The 19,367-nt window shown below is 49.8% G+C and overlaps 1 protein-coding gene and 1 non-coding gene across 6 annotated transcripts in view; both read left to right on the top strand.

The window, feature by feature from the left end:
* The window catches only part of Agpat3 (1-acylglycerol-3-phosphate O-acyltransferase 3), an 83,324-nt gene that overhangs the window by 327 nt on the left and 63,630 nt on the right, over window positions 1-19,367 (top strand). Inside the window, exons 1-2 of one of the 5 annotated variants that reach the window (XM_006513717.4) lie at window positions 43-138; window positions 460-544. The exons of 1 other annotated variant lie outside the window; for it this stretch is intronic. The gene's annotated coding sequence lies outside the window, so the exon portion shown is untranslated. Of the gene's footprint in view, window positions 1-42; window positions 139-310; window positions 369-459; window positions 545-19,367 lie in introns of those variants that run through there. 3 more of the 5 variants (XM_006513718.1, XM_006513716.3, NM_053014.3) reach the window with 3 other exon arrangements.
* Mir7659 (microRNA 7659) lies at window positions 11,964-12,021 on the top strand. Its single transcript, NR_106119.1, has one exon. It is a non-coding gene; the product is annotated as a microRNA 7659 (primary transcript).

Genomic DNA, 19,367 nt, shown 5'->3' with positions numbered 1-19,367 from the left:
CCGCCCGCGGTCGCCGGGCCCCGCCGCAGTGGCCGGCTGCGCTCCGCGGGGCGCGCGGCCTGGAGAGCGCGGCGCCTGGAGGCTCCGGGTCCCGCCCGGCCCCTGTGCGGCCTGCCCGGCCCGCCGGTGCTGTGCGGGGTGCGCGGCGGCCTGGGGATGCGGGCGATCGGGTAGAGATGGGGATGCGGGGCCCGACGAGAGGGCCTGGGCGGCCTTGGGGCCCCTCTCCGGGGGGAACCTTGCTCGGCTCCCGGCTCCTCGCTCTGGGGGAGCCCCCCATGCCTGATTTCGGGGCCCTGTGGGCTAGTTTCACTTTTTTGCTTGCTCAACGCGGAGGGAGGGCTGCAGGTGGGACGCCCTGGAGGAAGGTGCGAGGGCTCGGTTGTTGTTGTTTTTTTTTTTTCTTGACTTTGGCGTTTGAGACCAAAGGCCGACTGTGAATTTCCACGTTTCACTCAGGCGCTGGGGTCATTCAGTAACCAGAGCCTCTGGAGGAAAACACCTGTCCACGGTGGGCCTGGAGCCCCGGAGCAGTTGACCCCAGGTACCTACGACAGGAGGATTGTGAACACTTAAGCTGGGTGGAAAATATATTCAGGTTTCCTTTTTAACTTCGAGAGAAGTTTAGGGGCACAGGGAAATGATTTTAGAAATGGCCTTTCAAACCTAACTTTTTAAAGCAGTGTGGAAAGTCTTCTCTAAGAGAATACTTAAGAGACTGGGTTCTTCTTCCTGGGAAACGAGAAGGCTACTTGGATTTGAGACAGATTGGAATGACTCGTCCAGAGCCAAGATCTTGGATTCTGGGATTGGACACAGGGTGCCGGTTGGGGGTGCTGGGTTGGTGGCTGTTGGAACTGAGTGGAAGCAGCTCTTTCTGCTTCGATGACATTGGGAAATGGACTGTGCCCCTTTCAAAGGGGTCTCTGTGCACTTTGATCACTCCCTTACTGTCCCTTCCCCTTATTAGGTAAGCAGGACTCCTTCCAACTTTAGGATTTAGCCTATAAGATTGATTCCTAGTATCACACTCTGTGCTTTGTAATTACGTTGTTTCCAAAGGCAGTTACATGCAATGGCTTTGCCAGCCTCTCTTTGGTCTTGGTGGCATGTGCTCCTCAGCATGGCTATGTTCAGCAGGTGGATGTCAGCTGGATGTCTGACCTAACTCAGTCTGGACCTACTGGAGGCCTTGTGTGTGGCCCCCACCTGCTCTTATCTGTACAGCAGCAGGGCAGAAGGTCTAGGTCTTAGAAGTTGCCTGTGGAATTGGTGGGAAGTGGGTTAAATACAGTGTCTCCTAGGGAAGGAAGATGGGAGGGATGCTGGAAATGAAGGGAGGTCTCTGTCTCACCCTAAGCTGCTCCCAGATAACAGGCCCAGCACCTGGGAAGGACAGTGCCTGTGTGTTCTAGGGGACTGGGGAAACTGAACAGAAAGTAACTGATCTACTTCAGAAGTTACAAAAGGAGCATCTACTGCAGTAGAGGAGTTGTTTACTTCTTTTCTGGGGCATATAGCTGCGACTCTGTGCTAACAGACTCTGAAACACACTGGGGTCTGAGGAGCAAGGCTAGCCACTTGTCCTGGATTATGTCACAAATCTCCACAGCCAGAATTTAAATGAAGAGCAAAGGGACTCTGATTTCCTCCAGCCCAGTCAGGGTAGTAAAAATCTGTATACATCTGTCTCTGGCCCACTTGGAGGCAGGTAGGGCATAGTAAGATCTTTGTATAGTATGGGATGAGCAAAGATGGAAGTTTATTGTTGTTTCAGGAGTTAGAATGGCATCGTTAATCCAAGCTCACTCCTAACAAGTTGGTGCTGGTTAACTGGTCCAGCCTCTCAGAGGATGGAGCTGGTACCAACTGTGTGTGTTCCCTTCTCCGACGGCTTTGCAGTGTCACTGCTTTTTCAGATCCAGTGCTGGACCCTTGGCATCCCCTACTCTCTCTCTTGCCAGAGCAATGGCTGCTTTCCCTGCATTCCTTGTGTGTACCCCACACTACTTTCCCTTCTCTCAAACGCTGACAGACTCTGAACCACATTTTGGCCTTTGCATACCTCTGTGATGTTTCCCATCTCATTCTGTGGGTGGCGAGGTTTGAACAGCTTGTCTCTGGGTGTGACCGGCCACATTAGGCCAGCGGCATCTTGCTGACTCGTCTGACATGAGCCCCGTAGCTGCTTAGTCTTCTCATTAAGAAGTTTCTGCTGCTCTAGGGCTGGGCTGAGTTCTGTCAAACATTTACTTAGGGACTCGGACTCCATGGGGGTTTGTCCTCATCCATTAACCGAAGAGCACTGGGACCATATAAATGATTTTCCCCTGATTTGTAAAGTGAGTAACTGGACAATGGGTCACTCCTAGAACGACCTCATAGTGACTGCAGGGTTAATTTGAGCGTATTAACCTCACGATGCTTTGTTTCAGGCGGTTGCAATAGCGGTTCTTCTTTGGACAGTCTTGCTGCTTTGTTTAGAGTCCGGCATGTTCTGATCTTGTTTGTCAGCCAAAGTCCAGCAGTGTACACTTGTCACCTGGGCATATCTGTACTTAGTTGTAGGGATGGAGAGACAGGCTGATGAGGTACGTGGGTCTTGCTGTACCTGTGACTGGCTACTGGACTAGTTGGGTGCCTTGCCATGGCTACCTCTCTTCCTCACATGTGGATGGGAGACACACAGGCAGGATATGTTTTAGATGTTAGTAGGGGTGAGTGGAGGCACACTTAAGTCTTTCAGGTTATGACAGGCAGAAGCCTCCCTCCTGGCTGGAGTGCTTCACATCACTTAGGATAATAAGCCGAAGAAGCTAGGTGCTCTCAATTGGATCAGGGTGCCAGTGGCCCAAAGGCCCAAAGAGAGCCCAAAGGTCCCTCTGTGACCCAGGAACCATGCATCATTAATGGGCAGTGTCTCCATTCCTTTTGGGAAGTTGAGGTGAGAGCTATAATAAAAGACAGTGGCAGTGGGTGTAGAGTAGTGTGGTAGAGAGCTGTTGCAGGACACAGGCTCTCCCAGCTGCTGCTGGTTCTCTGTCTCCCTGTCTCTGCTGGCCCTCTGTCTCCCTGTCTCTGCTGGCTGGCTAAGGGTGCTCTTCCTCTAACAATTTGCTGACTGGAGCATTCAATAGTATATGCTGATATTACATTCATCCCTGCTTTAAAAACAAGTTTATTTATTTAGTGTGCATGTGTACCTGTGTGGGTATGCATATGGTTGGGGCTTTGTGTTCAGAGGTCAACATTGGCTGGCTTCCTTCATTGCTCTCCACTTTATTCTTAATTATTTTAAAGAAAGATTTGTTTTTATTTTAGGTGTGTGAGTGTTTTGCCTGCATGTATGTGATGACACTATACACTTGTCCTGGTATTGGAGGAAGCCAGAAGAGGGTTCTAGATCTCCTGAAGCCAGAAGAGGGTTCTAGATCTCCTGAAGCCAGAAGAGGGTTCTAGATCTCCTGAAGCCAGAAGAGGGTTCTAGATCTCCTGAAGCCAGAAGAGGGTTCTAGATCTCCTGAAACCAGAGTAACAGATTACTGTGAGCCACCACGTGGGTGCTGGGAGTCGAATGGCCCTCTAGAAGAGCAGCCAGTGCCCACTCTTAACCTTTTAACCACCTCCCCAGCCCCCTCCTATTTTTTAAAGATTTCTTTCCCCACTGACCAGGTGTGTGTGCATGTGCCTGCACGCTGTGTGTCCAGTACCTCTGCAAGCCAGAAGTGGTTGCCAGACCTCTCTGCCTTGGAGCTGGAGTCACAGGTGGTTGTGAGTCACCCGTGGCTGCTGGACACTGAATTTGCGTCCTCTGTAAGGGCAGCAAGCACTTTTAACTGCTAAGCAGCCTCTCCAGCACTGGGATTACAGGTCTGAGCTGCTGCACTGGGCTCCCTTATGTGGGTCCTCATGCCATGTGGCATCCTCCAGCCCCTGCCTCTGCTTTGCGTATCTCATTGCTGTAGAGAATGCCGTCACCGTGTCAGTTTTATATATACACACTCTCACAGAGTCATGTGCAGGTGATCCAGTCAGGCTTCCCATTGATTGATTTCTGATCTCAGTCATTGTTCTAGTGTAATTAGAGGGATCGATTGAGTGAACCAGTTTGCCTTTTATTAGAGAGAGACACAGAAAGTCGGAGTCCCTCAAAAAGTGTGGTGTAGATTGAGGAGATTTTTTTTTTTTTTTTTGCCAGAGGCAGATTGGGTCCTAAATAAGGACATCAAGCGCTCTTAACTGCTAAGCTGCCTTAGTAGTTCATTAGCCTAGGCAGATCATTAAATGAAGACCGCATCAGCTAGAGTTACGTGGGAAATGGGTGCCACAATGAAGTTCAGAGTGCAAGAGGTCCCCGGGGAAGATGCTGAGTGGTGAGCCCCAAGCAGGTCTGGGAAAGGAGGCTGGGCTGGAGGGAGGCAAGCCAGATGAGGGAGAGTCTCGGCAGAGGATAGCTTAGTCAGGCTCATGCAGAGAGCTTCAAGCTAGGAGCTCCACAGGGCCCACGTCCCACAGGCTGCCTGCTGAGTGCACTGGACTTCTCCCTAACCTCTGAGCTCCCTGGTCATGTGGCCCCACACATCACTGCAGATGACAGACGCCTGAGTGGCAAAGTTCCAGCCACTTCAGAAATGAAGCCTAAAGCTTAATAACTTTGTCTTTCTAGCTTGGACATTTCTTGGGGGGAGATGCTGGCACAGGAGGGCCATGTCCCATTGACTAGTACGTGCTAGGTAAGCATTCTACCAGCCATATCCCCTAGCCACACCCTCAGTGCCAACGTATAGTAACCTAATGTGGGTTTTTTGTTGTTGTTGTTTTTTTGTTTTGTTTTGTTTTTGTTTTTGTTTTTGTTTTTGAGACAAGGATTTCTCTGTGTAGCCCTGGCTGTCCTGGAACTCACTCTGTAGACCAGGCTGGCCTCGAACTCAGAAATCTGCCTGCCTCTGACTCCCAAGTGCTGGGATTAAAGGCGTGTGCCACCACTGCCTGGCTACCTAATGTGTTTTGAGTATTTGCCTGCACACATGTGTGTGCACCCTGTGGCTGCCTGGTGCTCATGGACATCAGAATAGGGCAGAGGCCCCATGGGAATTGAATTAAGGACAGTTGTGAACTGCCATGTAGATCCTAGGAACTGAGCTTAGGATCTCTGGAAGAGCAGCCAGTTCAGTTAACTCCTAAGCCATCTCTCTATCATCAAGTCTAGTAACTTTTTTTTTTTTTTTTTTTTTATAGACAGGGTTTCTTTACATAGAACTCACTTTGTAGACCAGGTTGGCTTCAAAATCACAGAGATCCACCTGTCTCTGCCTCCTGAATGCTGGTAACTTTTGATACTCAAGAGGGAAAAACAAACAAAACAAAACAAAACAAAACAAAACGAAAACCAGGGTGTGGCAGAAGCTGTCCCCAGTCCCCAGTCCCACTGTTAGCATGCAATGCATCCGTGCAGGTAGCTTTGGGTTTTAGGAGCAGCCCTGTGGTCTCATAGGCCTCTGCAGCTCTGCGTGGTCTTTTGTAATAAGTGGGCAGAAGCTGGCGTTAGAAGAGAAAGTGCCCATGCAGAGAAAAACTCCACAGTTCTGTACTGACGTGGAGTCAGGAGTGGGTACCCTGGAGAGTCAGAGTTGGCAGATACCCTTGGCAAAGCTCTCTCCATCAGTGGATGGGGGACCACAACCTAGGTTCTCCTGTTTTCCTGGAGCCTAACTATGTTGTATCTAAGTCAACGTGCTGCTGAATGTTTGGCTGTAGAGTGTTTCTTTTTTGTTGAGTAAAGTTATGTATGGGTGGAGCTTTTAAAGGCAGATTTCAACAAGGGTCAGGCAGCAAGGGGAGGAGGTGAGGTGTAGGTGTGAGATGTGAGAGGGGTGGGCTGTGCTGAACACGGCCTGGTTCGCTGACCTCTAGTTACTGATCTCAGCCAAGTGTGGCCAGGGAGTCACGGGACCCAAGTTACTAGTTTTTGTTCTTCCAAAAAAAAATCCTGAAATCTGGGCTTGGTGCAAGTTGCTACTTTAGCGTGGGCTGTGCCTGATCAGTAGAACCATTTGTCCATCCTCAGGCCCACCAGTGAGCCGCTAACTTCCCATCCTCATTTCTCTAGATAAGATGACTGAGTCCGTGAAATGGACCAAGGCATCCTTCTAGAACACACATACACAAGGGAAGCAGCATATGGTTCTGTGAACACGTAAGCCGAAGAGCCCCTCCTGTCCACCCGTGCCCTCTGAGAGCAGGTTAGGTTCCCTCTAGGGTTCGAGGACAGAGGGCGGGGCAGAAAGCACATGAGTGCCAGGTGAGAAACAGCGACTTCCTTGTCTGTGGTCTATGAAAGATGGGGTGGTTGCAGAGGATGCTTTACCAGACAGGACCACGTGTTTGCACACAGGCCCTCAGCTAGGTCCTTGTCCCTTAAGCTAGGTCTATACACATGTCCTGTGCAAATGTGTGTGGCCATTCAGCACCCAATCTCAATGCCTCAGATGGGTCAGTGAGCTCAAGACTGACTTTGTACTCTTGGGCACATGGTGCCCATTGCCCTTTGCAAATAGAATGTTGTGGAATGCTGTGCTTGTGATATGGGCTCCCTGCATCAGAGGCCCCCACCTGTAACTTTTGTGTGTTTCTCTTGTATATTCCTCTGTTTCTCCCCCTCCCTCAGTGTGTGTGGGCTTCCCCTGTGCCCCTCCCAATGTGTTCCCTCTATATACTCTTCTTATGTGTGACCCTGTGTGCTCCCCCTGTGTGCTCCCACCTTGTGCTCCCCCTGTATGCTCCTACCTTGTGTTCCCCCTGTGTGCTCCCACCTTGTGTTCCCCTGTGTGTTCCCCCTGTGTGCTCCCACTGTGTGCTCCCCCTGTGTGCTCCCCCTGTGTGCTTCCACCTTGTGTACTCTCACTGTGTGCTCCCCTGTGTATGCCCATCTTTCCCCTGGTGTGCTCCTGCTGTGTGCTCTCCCTGTTTCTCCCACTGTGTGTTCCCCGTGTGCTCCCCATGTGTGCTCCTTGGCTGGCTGCTCTTTCTCCTCTGTGATGTTCTGCTCCTCCTCTGCTGTCTGCTGGTGTGACCTTTGCTTACATTTGACTCCTGCCCAGTTTTCTATCTGTAATTTCTTGGGTTCTCTGAATGCCTATCAGTGTCCTTGCTCATGGTTCCCTTTCCTGCTTGAGTTCATCTTTTTATTTCATTTTATTTTAAGGAGCAGATATTTTAACTTTAATCAAATATTGTCTTTCTTTTCTGGGCTGTGTCTTGCATGAGCCTAGGCACTATGCACTCCACATGTTCCTGTGGTGGCTTTAAGTCCCCTTTCCACTCTCTATCCTCTGTCTCTGTAGAGCATCCTTCTGGTGAATGCTGTAATGGTCCATGCCCTGTGGCCTTATTCCCGGGTGCCCTTATTATCTTTGTTGTTTTGGAAAACAACGCTTTAAAAACGCACTCTTTATATTACTGGCCCCTTGCTGGAGTTACACTGTATGCAGGTGACCATTGGGTATTGATGTCATGGCTGGTCACCTAGCCATCCCTTGTTTGCTTGTTGGTTTGGAATCTTCTGCACACATCCGTAACATCTGCCTGGCTCAGGGCCGTGGGATGGTGCTGAATGGACAGTAATGGGCATCCCTGAGTTTAGGAAGTTATCCTAATTTCCCTCCGTTCTGTGAGTTCAAGCAACACTGCTTCATTTTCAACCTTCCCATTCCTGCTCCTCAGAACAGAGGAGGTGAGAGTGAACCATGCAGAGAAACTGAAAGGACATCAAGGAGATCAGAAGGGAAGGCCTGTCATTGTGAGTTGCAGAAATGAAAGCAGGGCCAGTGCTGGAGTACCTCACCAGGGCGGCTAGGCTCTCTGAGGCCACCTGCCGTGAGTGCCGGCATGCCGTGGACAGTCACTGTGCTTGGCCCAGGCCCCTTGGAACCTACAGAAACTGTGGGGAGACAGTGTTGGCCCGGATATGTATCTACTGTGCTCCCTTTAGGAGACACAGCTGAAGTGTTCAAAAACTGTTTATAGAGTGCTGTAGTACTCACACACACACACTGTGAAGCATGTTTTTGTTGTTGTAGCTACTTAGTCCAAGATATTAACCCCACCCCCTAACCCCACAAATGGATAGTTTGTTGATCTGAAGGTGGGTACTGTTGTGGACACTGTGCTGAAGTCGCACCATCCCACTCCAGATCAGTGTACCCGCCCTGTAAGATCTACCTCCTCGTTAGCCTCTGAGATATCCTTTCGGTGGTCAGATCGCTGTCATGGTATCATAGTACTGATAGTTAATTCTGACTGTCAGCTCGATGGAATTGATAATCACCTACACCATTAGAAAAGCCCAGCTCTGGGCGTGTCTGTGATTTTTGTCTATGATTTCCAAAGACAAATCGATCCTGAGCAATCAGCAGGTCAGCGCCTAGATGCGCGAATAATGCAGCGGGGTTGTTGGGTGGGTAGTAACAGGTAGGAGTACTGCCTGCTGAGGGGACATAGGTCCCTGGAGGCATGTTCTTAGTCACTTCTCCCCTAGCTCCTCTCTTGCCCCTCTTGTTTTGCTTCCTGTCTGCCGGGAAGTGATGAAGAGCTTTCCTTCATGTGGTCCCACCACCATGACACTGCTAAGGACATGGGGCCTGGAACCCCTGAACCCCTGCCCCAAAGTATCCTCCTGTAGGTGGCTCCACTGTTGCAGTGACAAAGGAGTAATGCAAAGGTGCCCTGTGTTAAGGACCTCACTTGGTTTAATAATGGCATAATGGCTCTAAAGGAGGCACCAGGGTGTGTAACACGGTGGCGGGGGTAGGGGAAGAAAGGGAGGGAGGGAGGGAGGGGAAGAGGCAGACTCCTGCGCTAAAAACTTTGTTCAGGATAACCCCCCAGCTCAGCTTCAGGTAGCCTGTGAATGGATGACAGAGTTCACACAGCGGATGAGTCAAGGCAATAGCTGTGAAGAAGAGGAGTGAGGGGCCGGTGAGAGGGCTCAGCAGGTAAAGGAGTCTGCTGCCAAGCCCAGCGACCTGAGTTTGATCCTCACCACCCACATGTGGAAGGAGAGAGCTGACTCCTGAAAGTTGTCGTCCCCTGACCTCCATGTTGTGGCACATGGATAACACATACACACACACACACACACACACACACACACACACACACACACTATGGACAAGGGAGGAAGAGCGCCATGTGTGTGCTGCTTGGTACCACTCAGGGACCACACTCTGGCAGGCTTGTGGCCTCAAAGGCAGGGTGCTCAGGCAGCTTCACACGGACCAGCAGACTTAGCTCACGACCTCAGAGCTGGCTCACCGTGTGCTCAAGTTGTGAGCTGTACACTTAAGATGTGTCACCTGTCTACATGTTGTTCTTGAATCGGGAGTGACAGGAGAGTTGAAGAAGTTAGCAGTGTCAAAGAGAGATCCCAGAAAATATAACAAAAAGCCAGACCTGTCTGACCGCTCTTCTGACTCATGATCAGCACACTCTGCTGGAGGGGGAGCAGGCTGCATTGAGGGGCCTCCCTGGGTTCCCTGAGAATGGAGGCTCAGAGAGGGCAGAGAAGGGAGGCTTGACCTCAAGGGACAGAAAGCATGTGGCTTGCTAACACTCCTCAGGGGCAGGTGATGTCCAACATTGAGCTTTGAACATGTGGGGCCCGGCATCCTTTTAGGGATAAGGCTCACAGCAGGATCTTAGGGAATCACCTTCCCACATGAGGTTGCAGGTGTGCCAGCTGGAGGTGACCAGTGTGCACAGGCTACTGGGGGTGTTAGACACAGAGGGGAACCAGCTTATGCCTGGGACAGAGGGAAGAAGAGCCTGGTGTCACAGAGGCAGTTTGGCTAGGGTACAGCTCAGTGCTTGCTTTACACATTCAAATCCCCAGGGCTTCCTGGACTTGGGAAATGATGTAAGACTGTGTTGGGCAATATAGATGGAGTCCTGAGAAGCCTTCTCCAGGTACTGAGCGCATGGAGACCAGGGCATCTCAAATGCTGTGGCTGAAGTCAAGTGCACTGATGGCCACCCTCTTAGAGTGGATTTTACATCCCTGGGCTGGACACCTTAACCCCAGGAGGCCCTGAGGTGAAGGGGGCAGAGGGTCACAGGGTGTCTCTGCAGGTCTGTCCACAGGGGCTGTGTTGGCTGTGTGCCGAGGAGGAGTCCCCAGGTACAGCTCCGGGGACAGTCAGGATGAGAGTTCGGGTGGGGTGGAACTTAAGAACATGTTTTCAAACATTCCTATATGGAAGTAAATGAGTTCACAGAAGGGGTGGGATGTGTGGGAGAGAGGAGGTGGCTCTATGGACCATAGTGCTTGCTTATCATATGGCAGGAGAAGGCTGAGGCAGGATAGTGAGTTTTGGACCAGCTTGGGGTACATAGCATGACCCTGTCCCAGAGGTTTTCCTTTCTTCTCTTGTTTCTGAGACTCTCCTGCTGAACTGGTGCAGGCACAGGACCCCTTCTCCCTGGTCTCTGGGTGAACTGTCTGCTGAATTTCTTGCTTTACCAGGACCACCCAGCTTCTCTAGTTGGCCATGAGGCATATTTATTTATTCATTTATTTAAATTTATTTATTATATATAAGTACATTGTAGCTGTCTTCAGACACACCAGAAGAGGGCATCGGATCTCATTACAGATGGTTGTGAGCCGCTACATGGTTGCTGGGATTTGAACTCAGGACCTCTGGGAGAGTAGTCAGTGCTCTTAATTGCTCAGCCATCTCTCCAGCCCCATGAGGCATATTTATGATGTGTTAGCAGTCTCCTGTAGATTTGTTAAAGTTTGTTTGGAACTCTTTGTGTCTGTTTGGAAGCAAGTCTACCCCCCACCCCCTCCCTGTTTCCTGCATCTTCCTTGTGATTCAGAATCCAGGTTGTACTAATTATAGGTCTGATGTAGGTGGGGGCCTCTTTCTATGGGTGAAAGAGTGAGGGTTTGGAGGAGACATTTCCCAGAAGTCTCCAGCATTTGAAAATGTGGTCCCCGGTTAGTAACTATTTGGGAAGGATTAGGAGGTGTGGCCTGTTGGAGGTGTGTAGGTAGGGGTGGGTTTTAGGTTTCAGAAGCCTTGTGGCATCCCCAAGTATGCTCTTTGCTTCCTGCTTGTGGAGTGAGACTTGCTGCTCCAGTGCCATGCCTGCCTAACTGCTGCCTCACTCCCCACCTACCATGATGGTCATGGGTTCTTATTCCTCTGGAACCATAAGACCCAAATAAACCCTTCTCTCTCTGTAAGTTGTCATGGTGATTTTATCTTATTTTATTTTTTAAATCACAGTGATAGAAAAGTAGGTAAGAAAGAGAGTTTGTGTGAGGTTGGAGAAAATGTTCCTTAAAGAGGCTCTTAGTCTGGGCCTTGTTTTTAAATGTTGTGTGCATGCACATTTTCCTCCATGTGTGTATGTAGGTGTGCATGTGTGTGGAAGCTAGAGGCTAGTGTCAGATGTCTTCCTCTTTTGCTCTACATCTTCTGTTTTGGAGACAGTCTTTCCCTGAACCTGGAGCTCCCTGATTTGTTAGGTGGATTGTCTATCAAGTCTTAGGGCTCCGCCCACCCTTGCCTCCCAGTATTGAGGTTACAGTTACAGTCTGATGTCTTACATGGGTGGTGGGGACCAAATTCAGGATCTTATATGTATAAAGCAAACCCTGTACCAGCTGAGCCATCCTCTTAGCCCTTGGATTTTTGGAAGATATGTTTTAACATCCTTGCTCCATATCTGCAGTGAGTCCAGATCCCCTGGCCCTGTTGGGTGACGCATCGTTTTCCTGAGCCTCCGTTATCTCCTTCTATGGCAGCAGCTACCCCACACATTGGGCTCCACGGCATCTCACCTTTCCTGTGGGCCAGAGGTTGGGGTGTCACTCGGGGTTACTCAGACTCGTTTCTCCTCACGATGAACAGCATGGCGCCAGGTGGCTGCTGTCTTCTGTGAAGGTCTCTGTAGGCAGGAGCCGGCTCCAGATTCCTGTGTAGCTGCCTCCAGGAGTCAGCTTGTCGGTTCATGCTAACAGGGTACCTTGCTCATTTTCACCAGCCCATGGAGGGGGCAGGGGGGAAAAGAGGACAAAGATAGAGAGAGACAGGCGCGGGGAGGAAGAGCGAGCCAGGATTTAGAAAACAGGAGTCGCCATGATGTTATCTTGAGGTTATTACATTTCATTACTTACAGGCGCCTAGGCTGAGTGACCCTTCGTCCTCTACCTTCAGGGACGTGCCAGGTTCTATGCATGGGGAGCAGAGCATCCGGCACCAGGGCCAGTGCTGGGGAGGAGAGGACAGGGAGCAAAGCGTGTCCCCGTGGCAGTGTCATCAGGACCGAGGTACAGAGCCATTCTGTCTCCTCACTGCATAATCCCGTGCATCAGCCAGGAGTGGCACACACCTTTAATCCTAGCATTCAGGAGGCAGAGGTGAGAGGATCTCTCTGAGTTCAAAGCCAGCCTGGTCTACAGAGCAAGATCCAGGACAGCCAGGGCTACACAGAGAAATCCTGTGCTTCATCTGGCTGGCGGTCCCCTCTTCATCCCAGTTCCTCTCTCTCAGGGGCAGACTTGCCTCTCCAAAGAGACTGGCAGCTTCTTTGGCCTTTGTCGTCAGGTCTGCTTTTTCAGTCACCCAGCCTGCGTGCACCCTTCTCTTTTCTCCATATTCAGGTGTTTCCGCATATCCTCCTGCTAGGCTGAAGTTGAAACTTAACTCTGTGTGTGTGTTTGTGTGTTTGTGTGCACATGCACATGTGTCATGAGACAGGGACAGAGAGACACATAGAGAGATCTATTCACTTCAGGAGCCATCCACCTGTTGTTTGAGGCAGGGCCTCTCACTGGACCTGGATCACAACAAGACATGGTCCTTCCATCTCCACTTTCACAGTGCTGGGATTTCAAGTGCACACCACCACATTTAAATTTTTATGGGGTTCCTAGAACCAAAGTCAGGTCCCAGGTCCCCGTGCTTTCCTGTCAGGCACTTACTGGCTGAGTCCTCAAGCATGGCTTTTAGCATTGTCTTGATGCCCTGGCTTTCTACCTCTCTTGGCTCTCCTGTCGTTTTCTCTTCCCTGTTCCATCTTATACATGGGCTTTTCCTTATTCAGCCCTAAGCATTCTAAGATTTCTTTCTTCCCCTTTAAATTTCTCTTCTCTTCTCTTCTCTTCTCTTCTCTTCTCTTCTCTTCTCTTCTCTTCTCTTCTCTTTTCTTTTCTTTTCTTTTCCTTCTTTTCTTTTCAGGGTCTCCTTAGTAGCCCTGATTATCCTGAAACTTACTATGTAGTTTGAAGGTAGTTTCAGACTCACAGAGATCCTCCTGCCTCTGCCTCCCTAGCACTGGGATTAAAGGTGTGTGCTACCACACCTGGCTTATTCTAAGATTTCTTATTCCTCTGTGACTCTCAGGTCACATGCCAGGCTAGCTGGCTGTTGAGGGATCTGCCTGTCTCTACCTCTCATCCCAGCATCTCTCTAGGATTAAAGACACACACCCTTCACCCGATCTGTATATGTGGGTCCTGGGGGTCTGGATTCAAGCCCTCACTCAAGGGCTGTGCCACTGACCTGTCTCTCCAGGATGCTCTGCACACATGTTGAGCGAGCGTGTCTACAGTCCCTGCACAATTTGTGGGTATGAATCTCCTTGTGCTCCTGACTAGAGCCAGGGGTGGAAAAGAGCCACAGCTGTTGTAGACTTACAAAGGGAAGTGGACACGGGATTGCCAGGGAGGGTGAGAAAATCACCAATGCAGTGGGGAATCTGTGTGATCCCAGCGACAAGCCTCCAATGGAACAGTGCACTTAAGTGTGCCAAATGACTCAGCTGTCTCGGGGGAACTGCATCCTGTCTGCCTGTGGAGGACAGGACACACATTCCAGGGAGTTGAGGCTAGGAAGGCCTTCCCTCCTCAGCTTGTCATTGAGTAGGGCTCCTAACTAGCAGGGGACATGGCTGCACAGTGCCTCTGAATTTTTTTAAATCTTGATTTTTATCAGCTTGATGTCAGAAGGCAAGGCTACAATGTTAGTTGGGTTTTTTTTTGTTTGCTTTTTTCAACCGAGTTTTTGGCAGCTGAAGAACTGTACACATACTATCTATAATGAACACACATCAATGATAGCTAGATACTGTTGTTTTTATTTTATTTTAGACACGGGTTAGCCTGGGTTGGTCCTGAAGTTGTGATTTCCTATTTATGCCTGCTCCAGGCAGCTAAGAACTGGGATTACAGGTGTGTGCCACTTTGGCTGTTAACATTAAAAAAAAAGAGATATGTGTGAGTGTGTGTGAGCACGTGTGCGGGCACTACTTATGTGTATGCTGGAGGAAACCAGAAGAAGGTGTTGGGTACCCTGGAACTGGGTTTGCAGGTGGTTGTGAGACACCTGATATGGGTTCTGGGAGCTGAACTTGGATACTCTCAACCACTGAGCAGACTGTCCAGGCCCGTGAACATGGATCTTTAAAGGGGACAAACAGTAATTTAAATGCAGCTCTAAAAAGATGGGTATGTGAGGTGTTAGAGCTGGTGGATGACTCGGTTAATAATGCTAGAACCCATGTAAAGGAGCCAGGCATTGTGGCATCTGTTTGTAATCCCAGCTCTGGTGAGGCAGAGACGGTGGGTCCCTGGGATCACTGACCAGGTGGCTTGCCTACTTAATAAGCTCTGGGCTAGTGGGAGACCCTGTCTCAAAAATGGGGGTGGGGCTAGAGATGCTCAATGGTTAAGGACAGTTGCTGTTTCTGCAGAAGACCCAAATTCAGTTCCCAGCACCCACATGGCAGCTTAACCAACTCTAACTCCAGTTCCAGAGGATCTGACACTTCTTTTGACCTCTGTGGGCTCCTCCATCCACCTGATGCACAGACATACACTCAGGCACACACACATACACATATACACTGATACATACACACACACACACACACATATATGTATACACACATATATGTATATGTACACATATATGTGTATATGTACATTATACACACAACATATATGCATTCATACACACGTACACACATACATACACGTACTAACATACATACACTTACAAACATACATACATGTCTATATCTGTTCTTGCCCCTCATTTTCCCTTCGGGCTTTGCTGGGTCCTGCTGTCTCCCTTTGTCTCACTAGTGACATTTCCCTGTCTTACCCCGGATTCTCTCTCTCTGCTGGGCTTCCTTTATCTTACCTAGGTTAGGATGCTCTCCAGTACATTCCTGCACACACTGGGTATGCTATCACAGCTGCATACCATCTCTGTGGCTCTCTTCCCGAGGCTCACTCGATCATTGAGGTGGTTATCAGGTTAGACCATGAGGGGTGCATGAGACCCTGTGGTGTGACCAGTGGGTGGACCCAGAAGCGTCCTCCACTCTCCCGTGTTATTAGTGTGATGGGCTCTTCTGTGTGGAGAGCACAGAGCAGGTGAAGCCTCCAGACTGTCCGCCCAGACCTGGCCCGCCATGCCAGTCTCTGTCCATTCCACTGGTGTGTAAAGGAACAGCCCTGGGTGCTGCTGTGGGTTTTCCTTTTCATTTATTTTCTAGTTCTGAGAAGCCAGAGCACTAAGGTTCTGTGCATCTCTCTGTCAGACACCTCCATAGCGTCGCATTGTGTATGCAGTGAATTATGAAGATGGGTGGCAGGTTTCTGGTTGACCGTGCGTGTGTAAGGTGTTGAATCCTGACCTCCCCTCAGGCCCAGACTTGAAGCTGGATCCACGTGTAGCATGCTCCAGGACACTTTCTCTGGAGATAGTTTTGACAGGCTGTACTAGGATTTTAAAGTGGCACCCATCTCTGCCCGATTCTTGGACGTATCCAGGCTGGGAGCCCATCTCTATGCCCGATTCTTGGGCGTATCCAGGCTGGGAGCCCATCTCTATGCCCGATTCTTGGGCGTATCCAGGCTGGGAGCCCATCTCTATGCCCGATTCTTGGGCGTATCCGGGCTGGGAGCAGAATGGTCCTCTCCTGTGCAAGCTGCCTGGAAGGGCTGAGGAGAGGGTAGTTACTATCCCTGGCGAGGTGGTCAGGGCAGACTTCATCTTCCTGCCTGCTGGGTTCTGACCTCTAAGAGTTGGTGTCATGTGAGGCCCCCTCAAGAGGTAGCAGTGTGTCCCTTCACTGTAGCAATGGATGTCTGCTCCAGGACCATTCCTAGTATATCAGAAGCCAGCAGTTGAACATGATCCCTAGGTTACATTTGGTGGTGTGCACATCTGGATGGATTACAGGAGGAACCTTCCTGGTTCTGCCTGCCAACTCTGTTTCTGGGGACCCTAAGGTGGCTGACCAGCAAAGTCCTAATGTGATGCCTGGGTTGCTAACACTCAGATCAGATTGAAAGCCAGGCAGATGTCACCCTGCCCGCTTTCTCTAGTCCATGTCTGCCTGCATCTGAGAAGGTGCTGCCTCTCCTTTCCATGTGAGGCCCTGAGTTGGGACATCCCTTCTTTATGTGAGCTTCATTGCACAGGTACATGAAAAGACAGGGAATGAGCCTGGACGGTGTGGTTGTGACATCAGTGGTGAGTGAGGCACACCTCTAAGCTGGACTCTGGCTTCTCAAGGGTAGTCATGAAGTACTCTGAGGCAGTCAGTAAGCGGTCTCAGCCCCGAGACCCAGGTTCATATGTCTTCTTCCACAGCCCTGGGCTCCCCAGCCAGGCTTCCTGTGCCTGAGGCTTGGGTAGAGGGTCCTAGTGCTTGTCCTGCTAAAAAGCAGGTGCCCAGTGCAACTTTAGAGGCTAGACCCCATGGCAGGATCTGTTCCAGAGGCATGGGCTGGTCCCTGTTTTCAACTCAGTGGAGTTTGGCAGTCTTAACCAACTATAGAGCTGGGCCAAGTCATATGTCCATCCCTGGCTCCTGGCGCTTTCCTTTGGTCCTTTGGTTCTCCCGGTACAAATCTTTCCCCCTTTTCCATGTCCTGGAGGGATCTGGTCATTAGGCATTGGGTAATGCTTGTCAGTGAAAAAGCTGATCAAGAGTATCAGGACTCTGTATCAGGACGCTAAGACTCACTTTCTGCTCGGTGGAGCATGTCTTTCTAATTGCAGCAAGCTGTGGCCACAAGGTCCTGTCCTTCCAGGACCTAGCTTACTTGGCTCACTGCTTGGGGACCTTTTCCTGGCTCAGCCTATTTTCCTAGTGGCTTTGGGTGGTCCCAGTACTAGGCTAGGAGGTCCTGTTCTGGTCACTGAGGGGCAGAGAGCTGTAGGTCGTCCTTGAGTGCTGGAATAACTTAATAATTTGTCATTTGTTTCTGCTCAGCTCTCCCTACCCTCAATCATCACTAATCATTCAGAGCTGGCAGTCAGAACAGAGCTTTTCTTTCCCTCAGAAATGCTGAGAATGAGTTTTGCCAGCACAGCCGCCTTGCTTGCTCCTTACTGCCCATGGCTCTGGAGAGCTCACAGCAGACCATGCCACCCATGAGCCAGAGGTTCTTACTGTCTTCCCTGTACAAGTGACACTCTCAACTCCCAACAGAAGGGGCCTGGCAAAGCAACCAGGTGTCAGGAGTGAACCTCAAGAGAGATGCTGGGTGAGCTGTTTCGTCCTCCATGTGTGCACTGTGCTGTGCTAGTGAACAATGTACTTCTAGGAGAGCCGAGCTGTGCCCTTACACAGCTCAGGAAAGAACACACGTGTGTGTGCACAAAAAGACATTTGGCAAAATGCTAAATTTAAACTAGATACTCATACCCAGATGTTTGTTACTATAGCTTCAACTCTACAGAACTTTTAAAAAAGGTTTTTCTCAAGAAAGCTGGAGAGCCAAGTGTGTCGGCTCATACCTTGTAATCCCAGGATTTGGAAGGCTGAACCAGGAATATGATGAGGTCAAGGCCAGCCTTGGCTACATAGCAAATTTGAGGTCAACCTGAGCTACCTGAGACTATGTCTCAGAAGACTAAAAGAAGGGTGCTGCCAGGATGACTCAACCTTGCAAACATGAGGACCCACTTAGCCAAACAGGTGTGGAGATGGGACCCCAGCACTGGCAGGGACGGGGGAAGCAGACACGAGGATCCTGAGGCTCACTGGCCAGCCCGTGCTAGTTAATCAGTGAGCCCCAGGCCAGTGAGAGATACTGGGTCAAAGGAGGTGGGTGGCACATGTGTATGTACACACACACACACACACACACACACACACACACACACACACACACACAGAGAGAGAGAGAGAGAGAGAGAGACAGAGAGAGAGAGAGAGAGAGAGAGAGAGAAACACAGACAGAGACAGAGAAGAGACAGAGACACAGAGATTAGAGAAGAAAGTCTTAGACACTAACCGTCTGGGAGGCTTTTCTGCAGGATGTGTCTTGTTGAACCTGCTCTGTACTTCTTACTGTGATGGCTGGGTTGAACTGATTCAGGAATGTCTGTCACTATTCATCCAGCGCCTTGCTGACTTAGAGATCTGTTTGTAGGTTATCTCAGTCCTCCTGCCTCAGTTTCTGAGTGCTTGTGCTATATGAGTCACACTGGATTGGTTTGCTTTGTGTTTAGGTTCTTTATCAAGTTGAGGACATTTTCTTCTATTCCTCATGTTTCTAAAGGTTTTAACTTACGATGGTGATGGTGGTGGTGATGATGGTGGTGGTAACGACGATTTTCAGGATGGGACACCACACATTTACAGGTCATCCTGCACAGTGGCCTTGCTAACCTCAGGGTTTGTATTGCTGATGTCCATGCTCATTTTGGCTTTTTAAACCATGTCTATAAATGATGTTACCATCTTAACCCTTTGATTGCACTCCGGCTTTCCCGTGGAGACCTAGCCTAGCCTTACTCTTTGATGAGCTACTCGATAATCTTCCTGAGGCTCTGTCTATGGTCACACGTGACATCTGAGGAATTTTCCAGTAACAACAGCTCTTTTTCTCTCTCTCCAGCCCCACTCCCCTTTTTTAAATAATGAGAAGATTAGACTAGCCTCAGATGTGCAGGAACGGGCCTCTCCTACTTCTGTTTTTCTATTTTTCTTCATGTCTTGAGAGAGTTTGAGACACTGGGCTCCTGCTCTGGATGTTCATTCACAGGGTCTGCCGGGGCTCTCTGAGCTTGGGTAACTTTTTCTTTTGACTGCTGGTGTGTGACTCCCAACTTGTTTTTCTAGTTCCTAAGAAGTCTCAATCATGACTACAGTGTCTTTTTGAGTCTTACATTTTTTAAAAATCAGATTTATTTATTTAATGCATGTGAGTGTTTTGCCTGCATGTATGTATGTGTGCTTTATGTGTGCATATAGATGGTTGTGAGCACCAAGTGGGTGTTGGGAACTAAATATGGGTCCTCTGTAAGAGCAGTAAGTGCTCTTAACCATTGAGT

The sequence above is a fragment of the Mus musculus genome, chromosome 10 (genome assembly GCF_000001635.26).
Source record: "Mus musculus strain C57BL/6J chromosome 10, GRCm38.p6 C57BL/6J".
NCBI lineage: Eukaryota > Metazoa > Chordata > Mammalia > Rodentia > Muridae > Mus > Mus musculus.
This window is presented reverse-complemented; position numbering and strand designations above follow the sequence as displayed.